This window comes from Hemitrygon akajei, chromosome 9 (assembly GCF_048418815.1).
Source record: "Hemitrygon akajei chromosome 9, sHemAka1.3, whole genome shotgun sequence".
Classification (NCBI taxonomy): Eukaryota; Metazoa; Chordata; class Chondrichthyes; order Myliobatiformes; family Dasyatidae; genus Hemitrygon; species Hemitrygon akajei.
The window spans coordinates 60,976,515-60,989,334 of record NC_133132.1 but is presented as its reverse complement, the minus strand read 5'-3'; the positions used below and the strand labels follow the sequence as shown (position 1 = coordinate 60,989,334).

Sequence of the window (12,820 nt, the reverse complement as noted above, 5' to 3'; positions counted from 1 at the left end):
CACATCACCTTTGGAGGGTGTCCTCAGTGGTGGGGAGCATGGTGCCTGTGGTGGAGCTGGTTGAATCTACATCCCTCTGCAGTCTCTTTCAAACCCCTGCATTGGAGCTTCCATATCAGGATGAGATACAGCGAGTCAGAACGCTCTCCACTGTACATCTATAGAAATTTGCAAGAGTCTTTGGCAACATAACAAATCTCCTCGGATTCGTAATGAAGTACAACTCCTGGTGTGACTTCTCCATGATTGCTTCAATGTGTTGGCCCCAGGATAGATACTTTGCAATCTTGACACCCAGTGATTTGAATCTGCTCACCCTTTCCACCACTAGTGATCACAATCATACAATCATCAACAAAACTAAGCACAGTAATCGGGGTTGCCTGGAGAGTTTGCCAAGTGCGTAACAACATCAAGCTGATTCTCACCTCCCACTCCTCAGGGAAGAACGTAGTCAGAGAAGGATCCCTTGTATATGTAAACTCTGGTTATATCACCAATTTGCCCATCTGGGCTCTGGCCCAGGAAATGTTATTTGCCAATCAACCCCTGGGCCAAGATCTTTATGATTTGTGGTGGCTGCAAGTTTAGGCTTCTTGCCAGATGATGATCAGCAATGCTCCGCTGAGTAGTTACTCTCATACTGAATCAACGCTCCCAAGAATAAACTACCCAGTCGTACTATAACAAAATTGTTATGTCACTTAAAGAGGCCAGTCAGCCCATTGAGGCTCTGCTGGCTCTCTGAAGTACAATCCTGTCAATGCTATTTTCCTATCTTTTGCCCACGTTTTGCATATTATTTGTTCTTGTGCCCCACAGAGTCATAGGGTAATACAGCTGGGGAACAGGACCTTCAGCCCATCAAGTATCCAGCTGCATTAATTCTACACTGGTGCCATTTTATTCTCCCCCTCACCCCCAGACTGCACCATCTATCCACACACTAGGGCCAGTAGGCCAACCTTTGGGATGAAGGAAACCAAAGTGCCTGGAGGAAACTCAAACTGACACAAGAGGAATGTGCAAACTCCAAACAGACAGTGCCCGAGATCAGGGTCGAACCTGTGTTTCTGGCACTGTGAGGCAGCAGCTCGAAGAGCTGTGCCACTGTCCTGTCTGTCCAATTCTCTCCTGAAGTTTCCATTTGCCTTACTCACCAAAGCTCTGACTGAAAGAGTTTATTCTCAAATTTTGCACGAGTTTTTAAATCTGTGCCCTGTTGCCCTTGGGTCCACTGGATAGTGGGGAGTGGTAGCTACGCAGGGAGCCTTGTGTCCTAAAGTGCCATGCACTCCCATTGTATACTTAGCCTTGCCCAGAACCCTGTGACAACCTCTAACTCAAGTCATCAGAGAAGTCAGATGTACTCACCACAGTAATACACAGAGCAGAGAGGTTTCTCCCACCTCAGACTGCCACTTCCACGTTCACCAATCTGGTAAATCAAGTGATCAGTGGAATTGGAATTACAACTCGGTTATTATTGTCATAGAGTTTGGAGGCTTGCATGTCTCAATGATACAAAGAGCTCTGTTGGCTTTTGGTAGGTTACCCATGCCAAACAGGTCAAAAGGTAGAGGCCAGACTAAGGGTGGCCTACTGATCCTCCAGGTTCAGCTCAGGGCTTACTATTCTGATTGGTCAAAATAAAAATTGTTACGGAAACAGCACAAAGAATCCTTTTATATCTGTGTGCGATGGTATGGACAGACAGAGATGGAGAACCATCATTGCTGCCCTAAATGCCAGTGGTGTAACAGGCAGTAAGTAATTATTGTCACATGTATCAAGGTACACTGAGAAGCTTGTCTTGCATACTAAACTTCCTGTCTCATTCAGTACTCCAACTTGTATTTATTTGAGATACAGCCCACAGTGGTATCATCTACAAACATGTAGATGGTGGTAGAACAGAATCTAGTGTTGCCTATCCTTAAGTGATACTATTCTATCTTGTTGCAGAAAAAGGCGTTGACTCACAGGGTCCAGTGTTTAGACCCCCCTTATTCCGTACAGTTCAGACTCACTTCCACTGTTAGAATGGACTTTGACCCAAAGCCACAGTACTCCTACCCCTCTGAGTCCCTTAGCAAAACCTGTACACCGTTTGCACAGAGCATGTATGATGCTCTGTGTAAAGCAGATAGTTTTATTCCTTGACTTAAGAAAATATATAATAGTAGAGGAATTAATCCAAAGGAGGTTCACCAGGTGAACTGTTGGGATTAGAGGTCTGTCCAATCAAAAGAGTCTAAAGAGATTGGATCTGTTTTCTTTAGAGTTTAGAAGAATGAGGGGTATCTTACTGACACAGATAAGATCCTAGTAGATATTTCTACTAGTGAGAGATTTTTTCAGTGAGAGGACATAGTTACAGGATGTTGGGGGGGGGGGGGGGGCTTGTGATTTAAAACGGGTGTGTGGAAATTTCTTCTTGCATTGTCACAGAGTCACAGAAATACAGAAGGCCTTTTGGCCCATTATTGACAAGGATGAGCTGGTACTATTTGCCTGCATTTGGTCCATATCCCTTTAAGCCTTTCTTATCCATGTGCCTGCCCAGATCTTGTAATTGTACCACTTTCCCTAGCAGCTCAATCCACATACCCACTACCTTCTGTGTGAAAAACTTGCTTGTGAGTTCCCCTTGAAATCTGCTCCCTCTCAATCTACATTCATGACTTCTAATTTTGTAGAGATTATCTATGACTCTCATTATTTTATAAACAAGTATAAGGTCATCTTTCAGTCTCCTATACTCTGGTGAAAACAGTCCCAGCCTATCCATTCTCTCCCTGCAACCGAAGGTCTCCAATCGTGGCATCATCCTTGTGAATCTTCTCTGTACCCTCTGTAGTTTAACCATGTTGGTAAACTCAGGGAACTCTCCACCCCAAGGAGTTGTGGAAGGTAGATCATCGGAAGTACTTAAAGTGGGTTAGGTAAGTATTCTGGAGACATTGGGGAATTGAAGGTCATGGGGAACTGGGACAGAAGGGAGATGAGGCCAGCGTAGATCAGCCATTGATCACATTAGATTGCAGGCCACGCTGGAGGACCTACTTCTCCTGCTCCTGTTTACTTTTGTCCTTGTGTTGTAGAAGCAAGAAGCAGAAAAGAATCCGGGTAATGCCCTTGAGAATCAGTTCAGCAGGCTTGGATGATCAGAGACAGGGGGATTCCAGGCAACAGTCCAAGCCCTGTAGTGTGGTTGGGTAGAGCTATGCTTGAAGTAAAAACACCCTGTAAACAAAAACTACCAATCTTCTTAGTAAAATTTTGACTCCCAGGCTCAGGAACAGTACATCTGTTTTTCTTCTCTTCTTCAATGTAAACGTCTCTAGGACAAGTTGCAGTGGGAAAAGGAAGCGTATCAAGTGGAGCGGTTCTTCGTGGGAGATGAGGAGACTCCACTGGGAATTATGTTCTTTTCTTACGTAATCCATGGTAAATAAAATTCCAATCTGCTGTAGCATGGGAAGTTTAACAGTTAAGTGGGAAGTGATGCCTCTTATTTCAGAAACAACATTGAAGGTGGATGGATTTTGCTTTGGGGAACTGACTGCCAATTCTGGGCTGGATCAGAGGGACCCTTTCCAGGCTGGGATCAAACCCAAGTCACTGGGGTTAGGAGACAGCATCTCGACCGGCTGCTCACAGCTTCAGTGTTCCATTATCACCTCGTGGAGGTTTCAGCCACTCCTGTTCCTCTTTTCTCTTAAATCTGATTGTATCTGATTCCAGCACCTCCTCTTGCAGATATCAACATCTTTCTGTGTAAAATACTTTCCATTCAGATCCCCTTTAAAACTCCATCCTCTCTCCTTATGCTTTCTATCACTGGGAAAAAGAGATGTTAATTATCTACCCTATCAATGCCTCTCATAATCTTACACATTTCTACCAGGCCATCAATCACCCAGCTGCCATTGCTCCAGGGAAAACAAGCCAGGCCTAAATAATCTCACCCCATACATGATGGCTTTCATTCCACACAATATCCTGATGAACATTTTCTGCACTCTCTCCAGTGCAGCCACATCCTTCTTATAATATGGTAACCAGAACGGCACCCAATGCTCAAAGTGTGATCTGGCCACTGTTTTATAAAGTTGTTTCTGCATCTATGTGAGTTTGGCTCTCTCTTCCATAATGGCAATGAGCTCTGGAACAATATGATTGTAAACTGAGGTTAACCCAAGACCTATAGGCTTAATATCCTCCATGTCTGCTCTCCCATCAACATCAGCAGAATGACAAGATCCTGGGATCTCACTTCAAGGTCTGAAGGAAATTGGATGGGTTCCAGTTGAAGGTAGGCTTTACCAGAGTTTCCATATTACCAAAGTGAAAGGTGATGGTCCAATTGGTTCTGTTCACAATGCCAAAGCAGGCAGCGGAGTTAACTGAAACCTCAGTAAGATGATGATAGAGAAAAAAAACTCAGCATCTTCTGAGTATTGAAACCATAGGACAGACACTGCCTCACAGTGCCAGGGAACCAGGTTCAACTCTGACCTCCGTGCTGTCCGTGTGGAGTTTACATCTCACCTCTATCAACGAGTTAGTTTTCCCTGGGTTCTAATTGCTACCATTGGGCAGGAGGTCTCAAAGCATGAAATCTCATGCCATCAGGTTGAAGGACAGCTATATTTGTACAACCATCAGGTTCTCGAACCAACCTGCACAACCCGAATCCTTCATCAACAACTGAGCACTATGAGCCATGGGCATGTTTCTGATTGTGCCTTTCTTTTGCATTAATGTCTTGTTTATGCATACTTTTCCACTGTCTCTCTTCAATGTACAGCGTGTATACTTTACGTTCTGTGTGTTGTCTGAGTGACATGTCTGTGATGCAGCTACATGCATGTTTTTCATTGTAGCTGCACTTGACTAAACTTGCGCACATGACAATAAACTGAAATTGACTTGACTCCAGTTTGCTCCTACATCCTAAAGCGGTGCTGGTAGGTAGGCTAATTGGCCATAATGTGTAGGTGAGAGGCAGAATACAACACAGAACAGTAAACACAGGAACAGGTGAATTGACTCATAATGTCTGCTCCCAATTTGATGCGGTATTAAACTAAATCTTTTCCGCCTACATGATCCAGATTCCTCTATTGCCTCATATTCACTCTTAAACACCACTATTTCCATTACCACCCCTGGCAGCCTGTTCCAGGCACGTAACACTCTTTATGTAAAAAAAAAACTTGCCATGCCCATCTCCTTTAAAATGACGCCTTCTTACCTTAAGAGTATTTTCTCTAATATTTGATATTTCTATCATGGGAGAAAGCTTCTCTCTTTATCTGCTTCACATAATTATATACATTTTTTTTATCAGGTCTCCCCTCAACATCCAATATTTCAGAGAAAACAACCCAAATTTGTGCAACATCTCCTTATAGTTCATAACCTCTAATCCATGATGCGTCCTGGTGAATGTCTTCTACACCCCTTCCAAAGCCTTCCTGTAATGGGGTGACAAGAACTGCGTGCAAGCAGTGACTTAACAAAACTTTTATGCAGCTGCAACATGACTTCATTTCTCTTATGGCCAGTGCCCTGACCAATGAAGACAAGTATGCCATCCAGCTTCTTTAACACCCTCTCTACTCAGGGAGATATGGACTTGTACATTAATGCTTTTAACTTCATTGCTTCCCTCTACATTTGACCACCCAAAGTGCAATGGCACCTCACACTTGCAAGGATTAAACTCCTAGGACCTGGAGGGTACCGATGGGAGTAAGTGGAGAAGTTTTGTAAAATGCCAGTGTGCAAAGACACAATGGCTTCTCCAGCAAATTTTTAGATAGTGTTTCAAAGTTCCTAGTCAGGGATTTCAGTCAACTAAAGTTTAGTGAATGCAGCATCACTAAACTTTTAGACAAAATTACTCTTTTACAGAGCTAATAGTAGTGCTCAGTGGATGAGGGTTTCTATGGACACCAGACCCAGTGGCTCAGCTAAGGGGGTGGTGTGAGAAGAAGCAGCAAGACAGTAGGGAAACTAGATAGGCTGAGAGGTAACCCAAACAGGCCAGTGTTACCATTACTATTCCTGGCCCACGTCAGCTGGCTAGAAAGTAAAATGGACTCACTGAGACTAATCCACAGAAAAAAATGTGAAACTGCTGTGGTCTGGTTTTCAACATAACATGGCTAAACAACATGTTGCATAGTGGTTAGCAACAATGCTTTATAGTACCAGTGACCTGGGTTCAATTCCTGCTGCTCTCCATAAGGAGTTTGTACATTCTCCCCATGACCATGTGGGTTTCCTCCTCCTACAGTCCAAGACGAACCGGCTGGTAGGTCAATTGCTCATTGTAAATTGTCCCGTGGTTAGGCTATGGTTAAATCAGAGGTTGCTGGGCAGTGCAGCTCGAAGGGCCGGAAGGCCTGGTGTCTCAATAAAATAAAATAAAAATAAAACAACATGCCTGACTTGGCTTTTCAACTTGAAGGGACGACTCTGTTACACAGAGGCAGAAACTCTCTGTAGGTGAATTCCAGAGGAGGTGGAATCTGCCTTTACAGTTACAAAGGCTGGTGCATAAACTCATCTGTAGTTAGCAGTCACCTTGCTGGGGCAATTGAACATCTAACAATTAAACATTGGCCACATTACCTGTTCAGGGAGTTTACTGTTGCATTCATCACCAGTCTCTACATCCTGCCGAGTGCAAAAACCAAGGACACACTAGAGTTCTACAGTCTCATCAGCTCTCTACAAAACAAGCATCCAATCGATCTCTTCATAATTGCCAGAGACTTCAATCATATTAACTTGCAGGACATTTCAATCAAATTCTACCAACACGTCACCATGGCCACGGGGAACAAACAGACTGGTCCATGTTTATAAAAACAGATGCAGTACTTACAAGGTCACCCCACACCCTCATCTTGGTCCCTCTGACCACATCTCCCTAATGTTAATCCCAGTATACTGACTGTTGCTGAAAATGGAGAAACCAGTCAAGAGGACCATCACTGTATGGCGAATGAGGCAAGCCCTATGCTTCAGGATTGCTTTGAATGGAGTAATTTGCAGACGTTCAACGAGGTTGCCACAAAAACAGAAGACATAGACCTCAAGGAATATGCCTCACCTGTCACCAGCTATATCTATAAGTGCATAGACAATGTTGGTGCCTGAAGAATGGTTACCTCATAGACCAACCAAAAGCTCTGGCTGAATGCAGAGGTGCACTCCCTACAAAGAGTCTGGGAGGATGCCTTCAAGTCTGGAGATAAAACCGCTCTCAGGACAGCTTGGAGATATCTCACCCTAGGCATCACAAAGGTAAAGGCGGCCTATGCAAAAAATTGAGGAACACCTGCCTGATGACGAACCCTTGCGTGTGTGGCTGGGCATCAAGGGCATTACAGACTTCACAAGATAAAAGAGCCAGTGACACCCCCCTCCCTGACACTTTTATGTATGTATGCAACACGCCAACCATGAAAGCTGCCCCCTCCCAGGTGAGCAGCTACTGTTCGTAAGAGCAGAGAAGGACTCTACAAAGTGTCCGCCCCCAGAAGTCGGCCAGGACGGACAACATCCCAGGTTGAATACACGGGGGCATGTACACTAGCTCACTGATATCTCACGGACATCTTCAGCACTTCGCTTGTCCAGGCTGCTTTCCCCCACATGCTTCAAATCAGCCCCCATCATCCCTGCACCAAAGAACTCTACACATTCAGAACTACACGACTACTGCCCGATGGCACTGACGTCAATCATCATGAAATACTTCGAATGGCTGATAACGGCACCTATCAAAATCTCCATTCCTCCCACATTCGACATTCACCAATATGCTTACCAACAGAACTGCTTTATGACAGATGTCAATGTGGCCCTGACACACCCAGAAAACGAGGACTCTTATGTCCAAATGCTGTTTCTGGATTTTAGTTCCGCATTCAACACTATTGCCCCACAGACCTTAGTGAATGAGCTCCTACTCCTCAGTCTAAATAGACCTCTGTGCAACTGGGTGTTGGACTCCCTAACTGACCTAAGATGGTCAGGATGCACAATCACTCCTCCCACCTCATCACCCTCAACATGGTGCCCCCCAGGGCTGAGTGCTGAGCCCACTGCTGTACACTCTGCTCACAACCGACTGCACAACCAAACACCCGAGTAATCACATTGTCAAGTTCATTCACAGTGGTGGGGCTCATCACCAACAACGATGAGACAGCCGACAGAGAGAGGGTGGAAGAGCTCGAGACCAGGTGCCAGGCAAATAACCTTTTCCTCAATGTCAACGAGACAAAAGAGATAGTTATCAACTTCAGGAAAACCTGCACCTCTCACACCTCTTTATGTCAGCAGCACAGCAGTGGAAATTATGAGCATTTTCAAACTCCTGGGAGTACACATCCCACACAAACTCTCATAGTCCTAGAACACATCCTACACAGTCAGGAAAACTCACCAACACCTCTACTCTCTGAGGAAGCTAAAGAGAGCTGGACTATGCACATCTATACTCATGTCATTCTACAGACTGTGTAGTAGAAAACATCCTAACAAGCTGCATCACTGCATGGCATGGAAACTGAACTGTGGTGGCCAGGAGCGTTCTACAGTGGTAAGCCAAAACAGCCCAATGCATCGCCCGCACCATCCTACTTGTCACCAAGGATATATATACAGAAAGGTGCCGGAGAAGGACCAGTAACATCATGAAGGGTCCCATCTGCTCTACTCACCCCACTCCCATCTGGGAGAAACTACGTAGCACCCATACCAGAACCACCAGGCTCGAAAAAACAGTTACTTTCCCCATGCAGTTAGACTTAGCAATACCTTCACCACCACTGCTTTAACGTTTCCTTTCAGAGTACCTAGAGTCAGTTTATGTACATGCAATCATCTATGTATTCAAGCTACCTTATGTATTTATATTTATTGTGCTTTTTATTGTTGTTATTTATCTTACTGTTCTTTGTGCTACATCAGATCTGGAGTAACAATGATTTTGTTCTCCTTTACCTTTGTGAACTAGAAATGACATTGAACAATCTTGAATGTTGAACCTTGAGAAGTATACACAGGGAAAATTAAAGTTGAAATGAAATTGCTTTGTGAGCTAGTATTGTATCATTGGGCTGAAAGGCTTCCTTATTCATATAGAAAGGTGGAGGAGAACTTATTGGGAATATTCCGTATAAAAGTCTGCAACTTCTGCTCATTCAATCCACCCCCTCCCCTCCCCTTCATTACTTCCTGGCCATTCCAAGCCTCTTTCTCTGTCTCAGGGTGACTTGTCTGCTGTCCCCAGTTCCCACACTATGTGAGGCCTGAGCCAGTTCCTGTTACACAGATATTATTTCCGCCGCTGTGATACCCACCGAGGTGATTGCTCCGACCACAGGCTCACTTTCAAAGGTCACACGATCCATTTGAAAAGTACCAAGCTCTCCCAGTATGTGCATGTCTTCCTTTTGTGACTGCAGTGCAATGTAACCTGTAATAGAAACATACCAGGGGTCCTTCACCACTTTGAAACATCTCAGAGCTCCTCTGTAAAATAATAAATGATTAAAGTCAGTTAAGTACATCCCTGCACTGGAGGGCTGAGTGTTCTTTTTCCCAAAGATTGAAAACATGCACCGCTAGGCTCAAAAGCAAGTTGCTTCGGGAAAGCAGCCAGCATAATCAAAGACCACACCTACCCTGTACGTTTGCTCTGCTCCGCCCTCACCATGCAGAAGATACAGAAGTCTGAAAGCACGTAGCACCAGGCTGAGGGACAGCTTCTGTTCCCATGTTATAGGACTCTTGAATGAAAAAGATGAACTCTTGATCTCTCAGTCTACCTCATCATGATGATCCTTGCACCTTGTCTTTCTACCTGCACTGCACATTCTCTGCATCTGTAGCTAGGCTCTGAATTCTGTTATTGCATTTGCTTTTGTCCTGCCTCAATGCAAAACAAAACTTTTCTCTGTATCGCAGTACATGTGCCAGTAATAATTACCAATAACTCCTATTTTCTAGGTTTGTCTACATGCACGTGAGAAACAGCAAATGATCTGATGCTTGGTGGCGCTGGTGTGAAAGGTGTTTTCAACCTACAGTACTGTCCCAAAGTCTCAGACACATATATATCGCTTGGGTACCTAAGACTTTTGCATTGTATTGTAGTAATTTTATGTATTGCATTGTACTGCGGCCACAAAAAAAAATTCATGACAAACGTGAGTGACGGTAAACCTGATTCTGATTTGGGTCTCTATTGTGGACTGAGAGTGGGAAGGGGGCAGGGAGAGCATAGTCATGGAAGGGAGGGAACAGAAAGAACTAGAGTGACCTTCTGTAATGATCAACAAACTAATTGTTTGGAATCAAATGACCTTGCCTGGTGTCTCTGGGGTGAGTGTGCCTGCACCCACACATCCCCCCCACCTCTGACACTGCTTCTCTGTCACCTGTTCCACACCCCCCCCCTGAGGCAGTCCATCCCCACCATCCCAACACTTAGAAACATTCAGATTTACAGACTGGCTCTTTGCACCACGTTGACCAATACAGTACTGTGCAAAAGTCTCAGGCACCCACTGTATTTGCCTCAGCCTTTTGCACGGTACTGTACAGGGAAAGATACTGGAAATGTTATTGTTCATTATCATTCTTGATTGAGACCATGATACTGAGTCTTATAGTCTACAATATGTACAGACATGGTTGATTAGACCAATCGGGGTTTGAAATTTCCTTTTGCACAGGTGACAAAGGTACAGTGAGGCTTAGGATCTTGATTTTCCAGACTCTCTCATCCTCTTCGCTTCCTTGATTCCATCTTCTTCATATGAGTGAGTCTTTTTCCATGGATGTTCTAAGAGACTTCACATCTTTTTCTGTCTACCAGCTGTTTGCTTGCCCTCAGTCAGCTCTCTGTCAAGAGGCTGCTTTGGTACTCTACCATGAGACTTTCTTTGGCCACGTCTCGCTTACCTGAACTGTGATTCTTTCAGCAATAAGAAAATAGTGGGGATCTTTGAATGGGATAGAATCTGTGTGTCATAGAGTCATAGATTCATAGAAGTACAGCACAGAAACAGGCCCTTCAGTCCATCTGGTCCACCCCAAAACCATTAAATGTGCCTACTCCCATTGACCTGCTCCGGGACCATAGCCCTCCAAGTCTGTATCTATCCAAATTTCTCTTCAATGTTGAAATCGAGCTCACATGCACCACGTGTGCTGGCAGTTCATTCACACTCTCATAACCTCTGAGTTCCCCTTACACTTGTGTGTATGGAATCCTGTCTTGTCACTTGTTGTGTTGCATTCATGAACAAGTCGTGTGGAAGTGGTTAGGATGGTTGGCATGTCACTGTACACTGTCCATGTCTCATAAGAATAAAGTGGGTATAACAGCAACACGATACAACTTGAACTTGGTCTGTAGGCTGATTTCTCTTTGAAACTGGATTTTTTTTTATTGTCACATGTACTGAGATACAGTGAAAAGTTGTTTTGCATACTGTTCATACAGATCAATTAGTTACATAGTGCATTGAGCTAGAACAAGGTAACTTCAATATACAGTAGATTCCAATGAGATCCCTCCTCATTCATACCAGCCCAGAGCCATCAAACACTTCACATTAACCCTTTCCTTCCAGGAATCATTCTTGTGAACCCTCTCTAATGCTGGCACATCTTTTCTGAGATAAAAGGCCCAAAATTGCTCACAATGTTCCAAGCACAGTCTGACCAGTGCCTTAGAAATCCTTCGCATTACATCCTTGCATTTATATGCTAGTCCTCTCTAAATGAATGCTAATCTTGCATTTGCCTTCCTTGCTACCAACACAACCTGAAAGTTAACCTTTTGGGAAACCAGCACAATGACTCCCAGGTCCCTATGCATCTGTGATTTCTGATTTTTTTTCTCCATTTATAAAATAGTCTACACCTTTATTAATTTTATCAAACTCTGTGACCATACATTTCCCTACACAATATTTCATCTTCCACTTCTTTGCCCATTCTTCTAATCTGAAAGAGTCCTTCTGCAGACTCCCTGCTTCCTCAACACTACTGGCCCATCCACTTATCTTCCCCTCATCCACAAACATAGCCACAAAGCTATCAATTCAATCAGACATATCACTGATTGAAAACAGGTGGTCCCGACATCAACCCCTACGGAACACATCTAGTCACCAGCAGCCAACCAGAAAAGGCTCCCTTTATTCCCACTCTTTGTCTCCTGCCAGTCAGCCAATTTCCTAGCCATGCTAATATCATTCCTGTAATACGCTCGGCTCTTATCTCGTTCAGCAGCCATATGTGTAGCATCTTGTCAAAGGCCATTTGAAAATTCAAGTAAATAATATCTACAGACTCCCCTTTTTTTATCCTATCCATTATTTTGTCAAAGAATTCTGACAAATTTGTCAGGCAAGACTTCTCTTTAAGGAAACGATGCTGACTTTGGCCTGTTTTATCATGCGCCTCCAAGTACCCCAAAACCTCATTCTTAATAATGGACTCCAGCAATTCTCCCAACCACCGGAGTCAGGCTAACTAGCCTATAATCTCCTTTCTTCTGTCTCCCTCCGTTCTTAAAAAGAAGAATGACAATTATAATGTTCCAGTTCTCCAGAACCTAGTAAGTCTTAAAAGATCACTACTAATGCCTCCATAATCTTTTCAGTTTCCTCCTTTTGGAGCCTTCTAGACTGAAGACTGACACAAAATACTTAATAACCTATCCATCAATTCTTTGTCTCCAATTACTACTCTCCAACGTCAGTTTACAGCAGCCTCA

The 12,820-nt window shown here is 44.0% G+C and overlaps 1 long non-coding RNA gene across 1 annotated transcript in view; it reads right to left on the bottom strand.

Annotated features, from left to right (window-relative positions):
• LOC140733153 (uncharacterized) overlaps positions 1 to 12,820 on the bottom strand; it is a 149,915-nt gene that overhangs the window by 79,785 nt on the left and 57,310 nt on the right. The window contains exon 3 of the long non-coding RNA XR_012100233.1: positions 9,390 to 9,505. This is a non-coding gene — a long non-coding RNA (uncharacterized lncRNA). The remainder of the gene's footprint in view (positions 1 to 9,389; positions 9,506 to 12,820) is intronic.